The 10,347-nt window shown below is 41.6% G+C and overlaps 1 long non-coding RNA gene across 3 annotated transcripts in view; it reads left to right on the plus strand.

Annotated features, from left to right (window-relative positions):
- LOC147003306 (uncharacterized) overlaps positions 1–9,984 on the plus strand; it is a 176,160-nt gene extending 166,176 nt beyond the window's left edge. For all 3 annotated transcript variants that reach the window (XR_015047749.1, XR_015047750.1, XR_015047751.1), the window contains one exon: positions 9,782–9,984. This is a non-coding gene — a long non-coding RNA (uncharacterized LOC147003306). The remainder of the gene's footprint in view (positions 1–9,781) is intronic.
- The last annotated feature ends 363 nt before the right edge of the window (positions 9,985–10,347 follow it).

Genomic DNA, 10,347 nt, shown 5'->3' on the forward strand with positions numbered 1-10,347 from the left:
TTATACCAGTGACAAATGGGCTAAGAAATTAGGGAAACAACACCCTAGACTATAGACTCAAATAATATAAAATATCTTGGTGTAACTCTAATTAAGCAATCGAACATTCTGTATGACAAGAACTTCCAAGCCCATTAAGAAATTGAGGGAGACCTCAGAAGGTGGAAGAATCTCCCATGCTCATAAATTGGCAGAATTAACATAGTAAAAATGGCCCTCTTACCTCTTCAATGCAATCTCTATCAAAATTCCAAGATAATTCTTCACAGACATAGAAAGATCAATTCTGAACTTTATATGAGAAATTAAAAAAACCCAGGGTAGCAAAAAATGCTCAACAATAAAAGAACTTCTGGGGGGACTCACTCTCCCTGTACTACAAGAGCTCACTCTCTCAAGCTGTACTCACTCTCTCAAGCTGTACTACAGAGCAATAGTGATAAAACCTCATGATATTTGTGCAGAGGCAGATTATTCAATCAATGAAATAGAATTGAAGCCCTAGAAATAAACCCACACTCCTATGGACACTTCATCTTTGACATAGAAGCCAAACCACATAGAGGGAAAAAAAAAAGACAGTTATTTTCAATAAATGATGCTGGTCTGTCTGGCGGTCTGCTTGTAGAAGAATGCAAATTGATCCATATTTATCTCCTTCTCCAAAGCTCAGGTAGATCAAGGAGCTAACTATAAAACCAGATACACTGAATCTAATAGAAAGAGAGTGGGAAATATCCTTGAACGCATTGGCATAGGGGGAAATTTCCCGAACAGAACATCATTAGCTCATACTCTAAGATCAACAATTAACAAATAGGATCTCAGGAAATGGCCAAGATGCACTTAAAGACATGTCCAACATCCTTAGACACCAGGGTAATGAAAATCAAAATTACCATGAGATTCTACCTTAAACCAATCAGAATGGCTAAGATAAACTCAAGTGACAGCACGTGCTGGTGAGGATGTGGAGAAAGAGGAACACTTCTTCATTGGTAGTGGGATTGCAAACTGGTACTGCCACTCTGGAAATCAATCAGGTACCTCCTCAGAAAATTGGAAATAGTTCTGTCTGAAGTACCAGCTATAGAGCTTCTGGGCATATACCCAAAAGATATTCCACCAAACCACAAGGACACATGCTCCACTATGTTCATAGTACCCTGATTCATAATAGCCAAAAGTATGAAAGAACTTAGATGTCCCTCAACAAAGGAGTGGATACACTAAATGTGATTCATTTATATAATGAAATACTATTCAGCTATTACAAAGGAGGACATAAGGAATTTTTCAGGCAAATGGATGCAACTAGAAAATATCATCCTGAATGAGGTAACCCAGATCTAAGAGGACATGCATAGTGGATATTAGCCAAAAATTACAGAATAATTATGATAAAAATTTCAGACTGTAAAAAGTTCAACAAGAAGGAAGGCCCCAGTGAGGATGCTTCCATCAACTTAGAAGGGGAAACAAAAATGATCAGAGGAAGGGAGGGACCTGGTTGGGAGAAGTGAGGGGAAGTGGAAAGGGGGCCCAGAGCAGGAATGGGAGGATACAGGAGAGAATCACAGAGGGCCAGGAGAATGAATGGAAATATGCAGCTTCGGGACTTGGGGTACAGAGGGAACCTCTAGGATGCCCCAGATAATTGGGATGTGAGTGGCTTTTAAGACTCAATGAGGATGACCTTATCCAAAATGCCCAACAGGGAGGAGATGGAACCTGAAGGGACCACCTTCAGTCCATAGACAATGCCCCCAGTGGAAAGATGCTACCTTCAAATTTTGAACCCAGAAATGTTCCTGTCTAAAAGAAATGTAGGGACAAAAATGGAGCAGATAATGAAAGAAAGAACGTCCAGTGAGACTGGTCCAACTTGGCATCCATCCTATTGGCCGTTACCAAACAATGACACTGTTACTGATGCCATGTTGTACTTACAGACGGGAGCCTAGCATGGCTGACCTCTGAGAGATTCTACCAGCATTTGACCGAGACAGATGCTTACAACCAACCATTAAACTGAAATCAGAGACCATTGTGGAAGAGTTAGGGGAAGGATTTAAGGAGCTGAAGGGAATGGCAGCCTCATAGGAAGACCAACAATATCAACTAACAGATATAACCCTCTGAGCTCCCAGAAGATAATCCACCAACCAAAGAGCATACATGGCTGTTCCATGGCTCCAGACACATATGTAGCAGAGGACTGCCTTGTCTGGCCTCAGTGGGAGAGGATGCACCCAATCCTTCAGAGATTTGATGTCCCAGGGAAGACGTATGTAGATGTGAGTAAGGTGGCAGTTGATGGGTGAGTAGGTGAGTGGGGAAGTACCCCCTTATAGGCAAAGGGAAGGGGAATGGGGTGCAGAATGGTTGGAAGGGGCACTGCAAAGTAGGGCAACATTTGGAATGTAAATAAGTTATATATATAGGACAGATGCTAAATGATTAATTAGTCCACCAATGTCTGCTTTTTAGAGGCCAAAACCAGATACAAGGCTATTGGTAGGGAGAGGGTGCTCCTTTGTGGCCCAAGGCAGAGCCCCTGAGACTAAATAGGCAGGGATATCCAGAGAGTCCTGGACTCCCCAGTCCACATTCTGATCAGGAAGACTATGCAATGGTGGATGGCAAGACCTTTGGGAAAGATTGGCATACCTCTGTTGCTCTGCTTTATTATCAAAGGGCAGCATGTTTCTCCTCTGGCAGAGAGGCCTTTGGATTTTTTCTTCTGCATTGGCTTCTCACAAGTAAAAAAAAATCCAAAATCATGGCTTTGTGCTGCATATGGCTTTACAGTGTTGTTGGCTCCAGTCTAGTATGCTGCTTCAGGAATGCTCACACAAAGGGCCCAGCCTGCTAGATTCCCAGTTCCTGCTAAGAGATGCGGTAGTGTGGTTCACAGTTCTGCTCTTAGATCAGAGCCCTCATATTCCATTCCAGAGAGAGACTATTTTTGATGATTCATCTGCCTACCTACTGAGGCTCACAAGTCTCTTCTACCAAGTGTTTGCTATACCCAACTGACAAGATGTAAAAGAAACACTCACATGCTAATTGTGACAGTGTCCCACATGCAGCCAGGTCAAACACTGATATCCTGTCCTGCTTCTTTAGGGATCCTCTACTGAGGATTCAAAATAATTTGTAATGCAAGATTTTTCTAAGCGTTGTTGGAAGGAAGCATGATATATGGATGATATTGGTTATTTAATCAGTCATGACCAGCTTAAAGGGGAAGGGAGCTGGAGTTATTAGGGAAATAAGCCACTCCAGAACTAGAGGGAAGGGGGTTTCCAGGAAAGTCAAGTCCTTTGAGGAGGAATTCTGACAGTGAGCTTCAAAGTCCTCTTTTCTTGGTTTTCAGCCCTGTGGACTCTGTGTGACTGCTGTTGGAGAGGTCTGCCCAACCCCATTTGTAGGCAAAAAGTGTGAAGTTTATCTTGGGAGCTACTCACTTTCAGCAACAGACACAGCAATGTCAAGTTATGTGGATTTCTAGGGAAGACTGGGAAAAAACACTTCACAGTTGCATCCTGTCCCAAAAACACTCTAGTTTCCCTTCCTCTTGAGTTGGAGCAAGTACCTCACTGGGCAACAGGTACCTCAATTGGCCTTCATCTGCTGCAGCCCTCTTTCCTGAGGCCCAGTCTCTTCCCTGGGCCATATGCTGGGTTCTTTTTGCACTATCCAGACAGTAAGGACAAGTCTGAGGCTAACTGCCAACTTTAGGGTAATGTATCAATAGTGGACCCATGCCTTCTCTGTGATAAAATAAGGGAATCCAAATACAGAACACAATCTTTGCGGTAGTTTAAAAGCATAGATGGCTGAACGAACCATCGTTGATATCAGGACAATTTGTTTTTTTAAATATATATACATGTTCTCTCATTTATGGGGAAGTAAAGTTAAAGATGAAGTGGCCTTTTAAAATTTAGATTTCAAGAATATGTTGTCTTTATGAGCCACAGGTGAAGGCTTTTCCCAACTGACAAAGCATAGCTGAAACATCGAAATAGAATTTGTAACGTCCATTTATGAAATGGGATGGTAGTGAGAAGGACAGAGAAGCAGCATCAAGACCTGGTTCAGGGGGGCATAGGCTGTCATTCCCTACACACTCTGATCCTTGATTTCTTTTGTGTACTTTTTTTAAACTTTTTATTTATTTATTTATTATTTTTATTTATTTTTTATATAACTCTTAAAAATTAGGTATTTTCTTCATTTGCATTTCAAATGCTATCCCAAAAGTCCTGTGGAGTTGTCTTGGGAATATGTTGAGACAGGTATTTCTGATCCATTTCACAGATTAGCTTCTAGTTCCCATCGCTCTATACTCTCATCTGGGCCCATTCCGAATCTCTCATCCCATTTATCTTTCATTATTGGCTAGCTTCTGGAGTACCCTGATGGCATCCTTCTTTTTCAAGGCTCGCTCGTTTTTTTGTCCCCCTCCCCCTTTCTTTGCTTTGTTCAGCAACTTTCTTGTTTACATTTCCTTTGGAAAAATCCAATATGCCCAAGAAACAAGGTATGCACAGTACACTGACTTGCTCCAGCCAGCATCAATGAATTGCGACCTGATTTCGGAAATGGCGCCTTACTGACGCCATTGACATGATGTCATCAATATGTGTCTGCCTCTGGCAGCACATGCGGCTTGAGGTTACCTCCGGAGCTGACAGAGGCCTGAACTTTGAAGAGTGGTGGCTGTTCTTTGTGGTCAGTTCGCAACTGTCTCTTGCTGGAGCACAAGGGCTGCAGGTCAGAAATAATTAAGTATAGTGAGGTGAGCTGGCATAGATGGGGACGAGGGAGGGCACAAGTGGGCCTGTGATATCGGCAGTAATGGCTGTAGTGAGGTCTTAGGATTCTTTTTTTTTTTTTTTTTTTTTTTTTTTTCTGAGCAAGAGTGTGACTCTGGGTGGCCTAGAATTTACTCCGAAATTATTATTCACACTTTGTTATGGTGGCGTGGGATTTAGTTCTATTTCTGCTACTAAATAGTTTTTATGACTTCCTTTAAAGTTTACTTTTCAATGGTAAAAAGAAAGAGTAGGTTTAGTTGGTGTTGCTAGACAGAAGGTAGATGTGGATTGCTAGTGTAGCTAGTAAAAGTTTATTTTATTAAGCTGAGGGTCTTTACCCAAGGTTTACACCCTAAATTCTTTTGTTTGTTTATTTATTTATTTTTTGTTTTTTGTTTTTTTGTTTGTTTGTTTGGGTTTTTTTGTTGTTTTTTGTTTTGTTTTTATTAGGTATTTTCCTCATTTACATTTCCAATGCTATCCAAAAAGTACCCAATACACTCCCCCCACACACACACACTCCTCTACCCACCCACTCCCCCTTTTTGGTTCTGGCATTCCCCTGTACTGGGGCATATAAAGTTTGCAAGTCCAATGGGTCTCTCTTTTCAGTGATGGCCGACTAGTCCATCTTTTGATAAATATGCAGCTAGAGACAAGAGCTCCGGGGTACTGGTTAGTTCATAATGTTGTTCCACCTATAGGGTTGCATTTCCCTTTAGTTCCTTGGGTACTTTCTCTAGCTCCTCCATTGGAGGCCCTGTGATCCATTCAATAGCTGACTGTGAGCATCCACTTCTGTGTTTGCTAGGCCCCAGCCTAGTCTCACAAGAGACATCTATATCTGGGTCCTTTTAGCAAAATCTTACAGCCTAAATTCTTAACTACAGTCCTAAGCCCATCTCTCCAAGGCTACTTGCCTGTATCATTTATCTTAGCTGAAGGTCAGGCCCAGACTCTAGTAGAAGTTTTTGATTCAAGCATCAGGATCCTGAGGGAGATTCTCCAGTTTCAGGGTAGATCAAGGTGGCATCTCTCCAGATATGCAAAGCAGAGCATATCTTGGTCTCTGCTTATACACTGTCCAGTGGATGTCATGGGATTCTAGGAATATGTCTTGTTATCTTGAGTGAGTGATGGAACTGAGTTCTGGTTCACAGTTTCAGCCATCGTTGTGTGCAGTGGGAGTCCTTGACTAAACTGTTTTCAAATGTCTAAAAGGCATTTGATTTACTGTGCTCACTACAGGTGGCATTGATGGTCCCAGCTCTTCTAAATTTATTTATTTATTTCACTCTAAAGACAAAGCCTCCTTGTGTTACCCCTAAACACCTGCTCTGTAGTCGAGGCTGAGCTTGAAAGTGTAATATTCCTGTCTGAGCCTTACAATTTACAGTCTTTCCCACTGCACCTAACCCAGAAAGCATTCTTAAGACTCAGGACGCTAGTTCTGTTATGATAAATGGCAAAAAGTTATTCTAATAGCTGTAGATCTGGGACACAAAGGCCAGCCTTTTCTCTAGCCCAGTTATTAGAGTCTCTTTATGGACCCTTTTAAGATATCTAGCTTAGCTTTGGGTATCTGTCAGTGTTCTCTGTGATTCTCAGAATATCTAGCTTCGCTTTGGTTATCTGTCAATGTTCTCTGTGATTCTCAGGTGGGTTCCTTAGAGCAATAGTGACACCACAGGGGCCTGTTTGCTAAAATCTTTGCTTTTTAACAAGGATACAGGCTCACTTTGTCATTCCCAAAAATCAGTGTATGAAGAAAGGTACCTATTAGAATTTACGTGATTCTTGTTTATGAGAGCAAAGTACTGGGAACAATATTTGACAGCGATAGACTGAGCAAATGAGGTATGCACTGATTTATTTGATAAATTTATCATGAGGGTGATAGTGTGCACACCTATAATAATCCATCACTCATGAGGCTTGTACAGGATGACAGTTTGAGGCCCTCTTAGCATCCACATCAAGACCCTGTCTGAAAAGGCAGTCAAATGAAAGGCTTCAAATTTTTGATTCCTAGGCATCTCTTAGGAGAGTTACCTAGCATGAGTCCCCATAATTTACATATCTTTAAAATTTATTTTATGTCCTTTGGTGTTTTTCTTGCATGTATATATTTATAAGGAGTCAGAATCCCTGGAACTTGTGTTACACAAGTATGTACTGCCATGTGAGTTCTGGGAAATAGAACCTGGGTCCTGTGGAAGAGTAACCAGCGTTCTTAAACTCCAAGTCTTTCCAGTCTCAGAAATGGTTTTCTTTGAGTGTGTGTCTGTGTCTCTGTGTGTGTGTGTGTGTGTGTTTGAGCACACATGTGTGTATACATGTATCCATAGAGGTCAAAAGAGAACTTAGTTGGATCTGAAGTTACAGGTGGTTTGGTACCACACAGTGTAGGGGCTGGAACCTCTGGAAAAACAAGTTCACTTGGCACTTGAACCATCTCCTGAGCCCCCAGGACATCTATTTTTCAATCACTTAATTTTTCATTTATTTATTTATTTATTTATTTATTTATTTATTTATTTTACATCTTGGTCTCAGGCCCCCTTTCTCCTCTCTTCCCAGCCCCACCCTCACAAATCCCTCCCACCATTATAACTTCCTTTTCTCCTCAGATAAGGCAAAGCCTCCCAGGGATATCAGCCTGCTCTGGAACATCAGGTCCAAGCAGTGCTAAGTAAATCCTCCTCATCGAGGTCTGATCAGGCAGTCTAGCTAGAGGGAAGGGATGCAATGGCAGGCAACAGAGTCAGAGACAGCCCTGTTCCAATTGTTAGGGAACCCACATGAAGTCCAAGCTCACATTTGCTACAAGTGTGTAGGGGAGGGGCTAGGTCCAGCCTGTATATGCTCTTTGGTTGATGGTTCAGTCTCTGTTTGTCGTGATGGATCCAGGTTGGTGTTCTTGTGGTATACTTGACATTTTCAGCTTGCTCAGTCCTACCTCTGACTTACAAAAGACTCCTTGAACTCTGCCTGATGTTTGGCTGTGGTCTCTGCATCTGTTTCTGTCAGCTGCTGAATGAAGCCTCTCAGCAGACAGTTATGCCAGGTGCCTGTGTGCAAGTACAGCAGAGTAACAGATAACTTGGATTAGTTTATTGCTTCTCTAGTTATTATGGGAGTCTGTAGGTCTGTGTGTATCACAGCACTTGTGTGAAGGTCTAAGGACAGCTGTAGCAGTCGATGCTCTCCCTTAGGTATGTATGCCCTTGAAACAGCTTTTGTCCTTAGGGCTGCCAGCAAGCACATTTGCACACTGCTTTAGTTAGGGTTTCTATACTGTGATGAAGCACCACAACCAAAAGCAAGATGGGGAGGAAAGTATCACTCTCACATATCCTGAGTCACAGTCCATTGAGGGAAGCCAAGGCAGGGACTCAAACTGGAAAAGAATCTGGAGGTAGTAGTGGATACAGAGCCCATTGCTTTTTTCATCCTGTTTTCTTTTTAAAGTTTTATTTATGTATTTTATGTATGTGAGTGTTCTTCCTTAATGAACATGAGAAGAAGGAATCAAATCCCATTACAGATAGTTATGAGCCACTATATGGTTGCTGGGATCTGAACCTAGGACCTGTGGAAGTCTCTTAAACATGGAGCCATGTCACCAGCCAAACTCAGCCTGTTTTCTTATAGACCCTAGGTCCATCAGCTCAGGATTGGCACCACCTACAATGGACTGGGCCACCACATCAGTCACTAATTAATAAAATACCTTGCAGGTTTGCCTTCAGCCCAATCTCATTGAGGCATTCTCTCAGTTGAAATTCCCTGATCTCAGAAGACTTTTAGCTTGTCTCAAGTTGACACAAATGTAGCCAGAAAGCCCACTGAAACATCTTGCTAGCCCCTTAGTTTTTTCTTGCACCTGTGACTCAACATCTGGCAGAAAAAATGGAGCAAAGGTTTATTTTGACTCATGTTCAGATTTCTGCAGTGTGTCATAGCACAGCAGGCATGGGGGAGTTGCTCACTCAATGGCAGTGTTGTATGTGAGAGTAATTGCTCATGTCATGACTGACCAGGAAAACCAGAATGGCTGGAATCATATCTGGAACCTTAAAGGCCACTCCTAATTATCCACTTTTATCAGGAAAGCTGTTCTTTATACAGTTTCCACAAGCCTTGCTAAATAGCACCACTAACTAGGGAACAAGTGCACTATACAAGAGCCTCTAGGAAACATTGTAGACTCAAACCATGTGTTCCAGTAGTGAATGAGCCCATTCATCTAATGTCTCCTGGTCATGGTGGGAGTAACTTTCTGTAGCCCTCTACCTTCAATTTTGCATAAGGAAAACATTTCTACTGGATTCCTTTTCACTGGTATACATATGCATATACATATGCATATACATATGCATATACAGACACACACACATACACACACACATACACACACTTTTGTGTGTATGTTTGAAAATATCTCCAAGCATGCAATAATAACCAGAATGCATTGTTAATCATCAGAATTATAATTTTCTACATTGCATCACTTTATTATTTCATTTTTTGTATGAAATATGTATACACACATGCATATATGTGCCTCAGCCTGCCCAGTGACAGGCAACAGATCATCACCAGCATGCCCCATTCTGCATTCGGTTTCTTTTAAATGGTTGTATGTATGTGAGAGAAATGTATGTGAGAGAGACAGGCATTTTTGTGCTTTCACTCAAGAAAGCCTTGTGTGTAACAGCTTGAGAATAACAACAGGTGAGTATTGCTTATCCAAAATAGTTTGTACCAGAAGTGTTTCATACTTTGGCATTTCCTGTACTTTGAGGATACTTAGCCATGAATTTGATGATAGGATAATCTTAATCTGAAAACTTAAAGCTAGAAATTGATCTGAAATATAAAGGTTTTTCAAGATATTTTAGACTATGGGTTACTTTGTATGTTGGACTGGGTATTCTGTGCTTGCTCAATAGGTTGGCTTGGAGTACTCGGAGACAGCACTGCTTGACAGAAGATACCCTGCTTTCCGAATGCCCTCAAAAGTACAAGGCCCAGGTGTATGAACTTCCTGGAGCTGCTTTGCACTTGATGCAATCCTGGCTTTAGTAGAGAGGCCTGGCAAGTGGAGCTGGAGGTCTCAGATAGAGGAGAACATGGACACCGTGTTGCCAGCACTGTTCAGGTTGGTTGGTTATTTATTGTGTTTTTGTGTATGCGTGAGTGTGTTCACCATGCCATGTATGTAGAGGTCAGAAGACAACTTACAGTAGTTTCATCGTTACTTCCATTATGTGAGTTTAGAACACTGAACTCACATTGTCAGACTTGAGAGCAAGCTCCTTTACTCACTGATCCATTTTGATAGCCAGATTCTTCCACTTAATAGTGTCTCCTAAAGGTACAAGAGAATCAAAAGACTAACATTGGACCTTACTTCTCTATATATATTTTGTTATACCACACAATGCTGAGGTTAGAACCCAGATTTACTACTTGCTAGGCAACAGCTCTACTACTGAGCTCTCCCAGAGTTCAATAT

This window comes from Mus caroli, unplaced genomic scaffold (genome assembly GCF_978045245.1).
Source record: "Mus caroli unplaced genomic scaffold, Mus_caroli_1 scaffold_8, whole genome shotgun sequence".
NCBI classification, from domain to species: domain Eukaryota; kingdom Metazoa; phylum Chordata; class Mammalia; order Rodentia; family Muridae; genus Mus; species Mus caroli.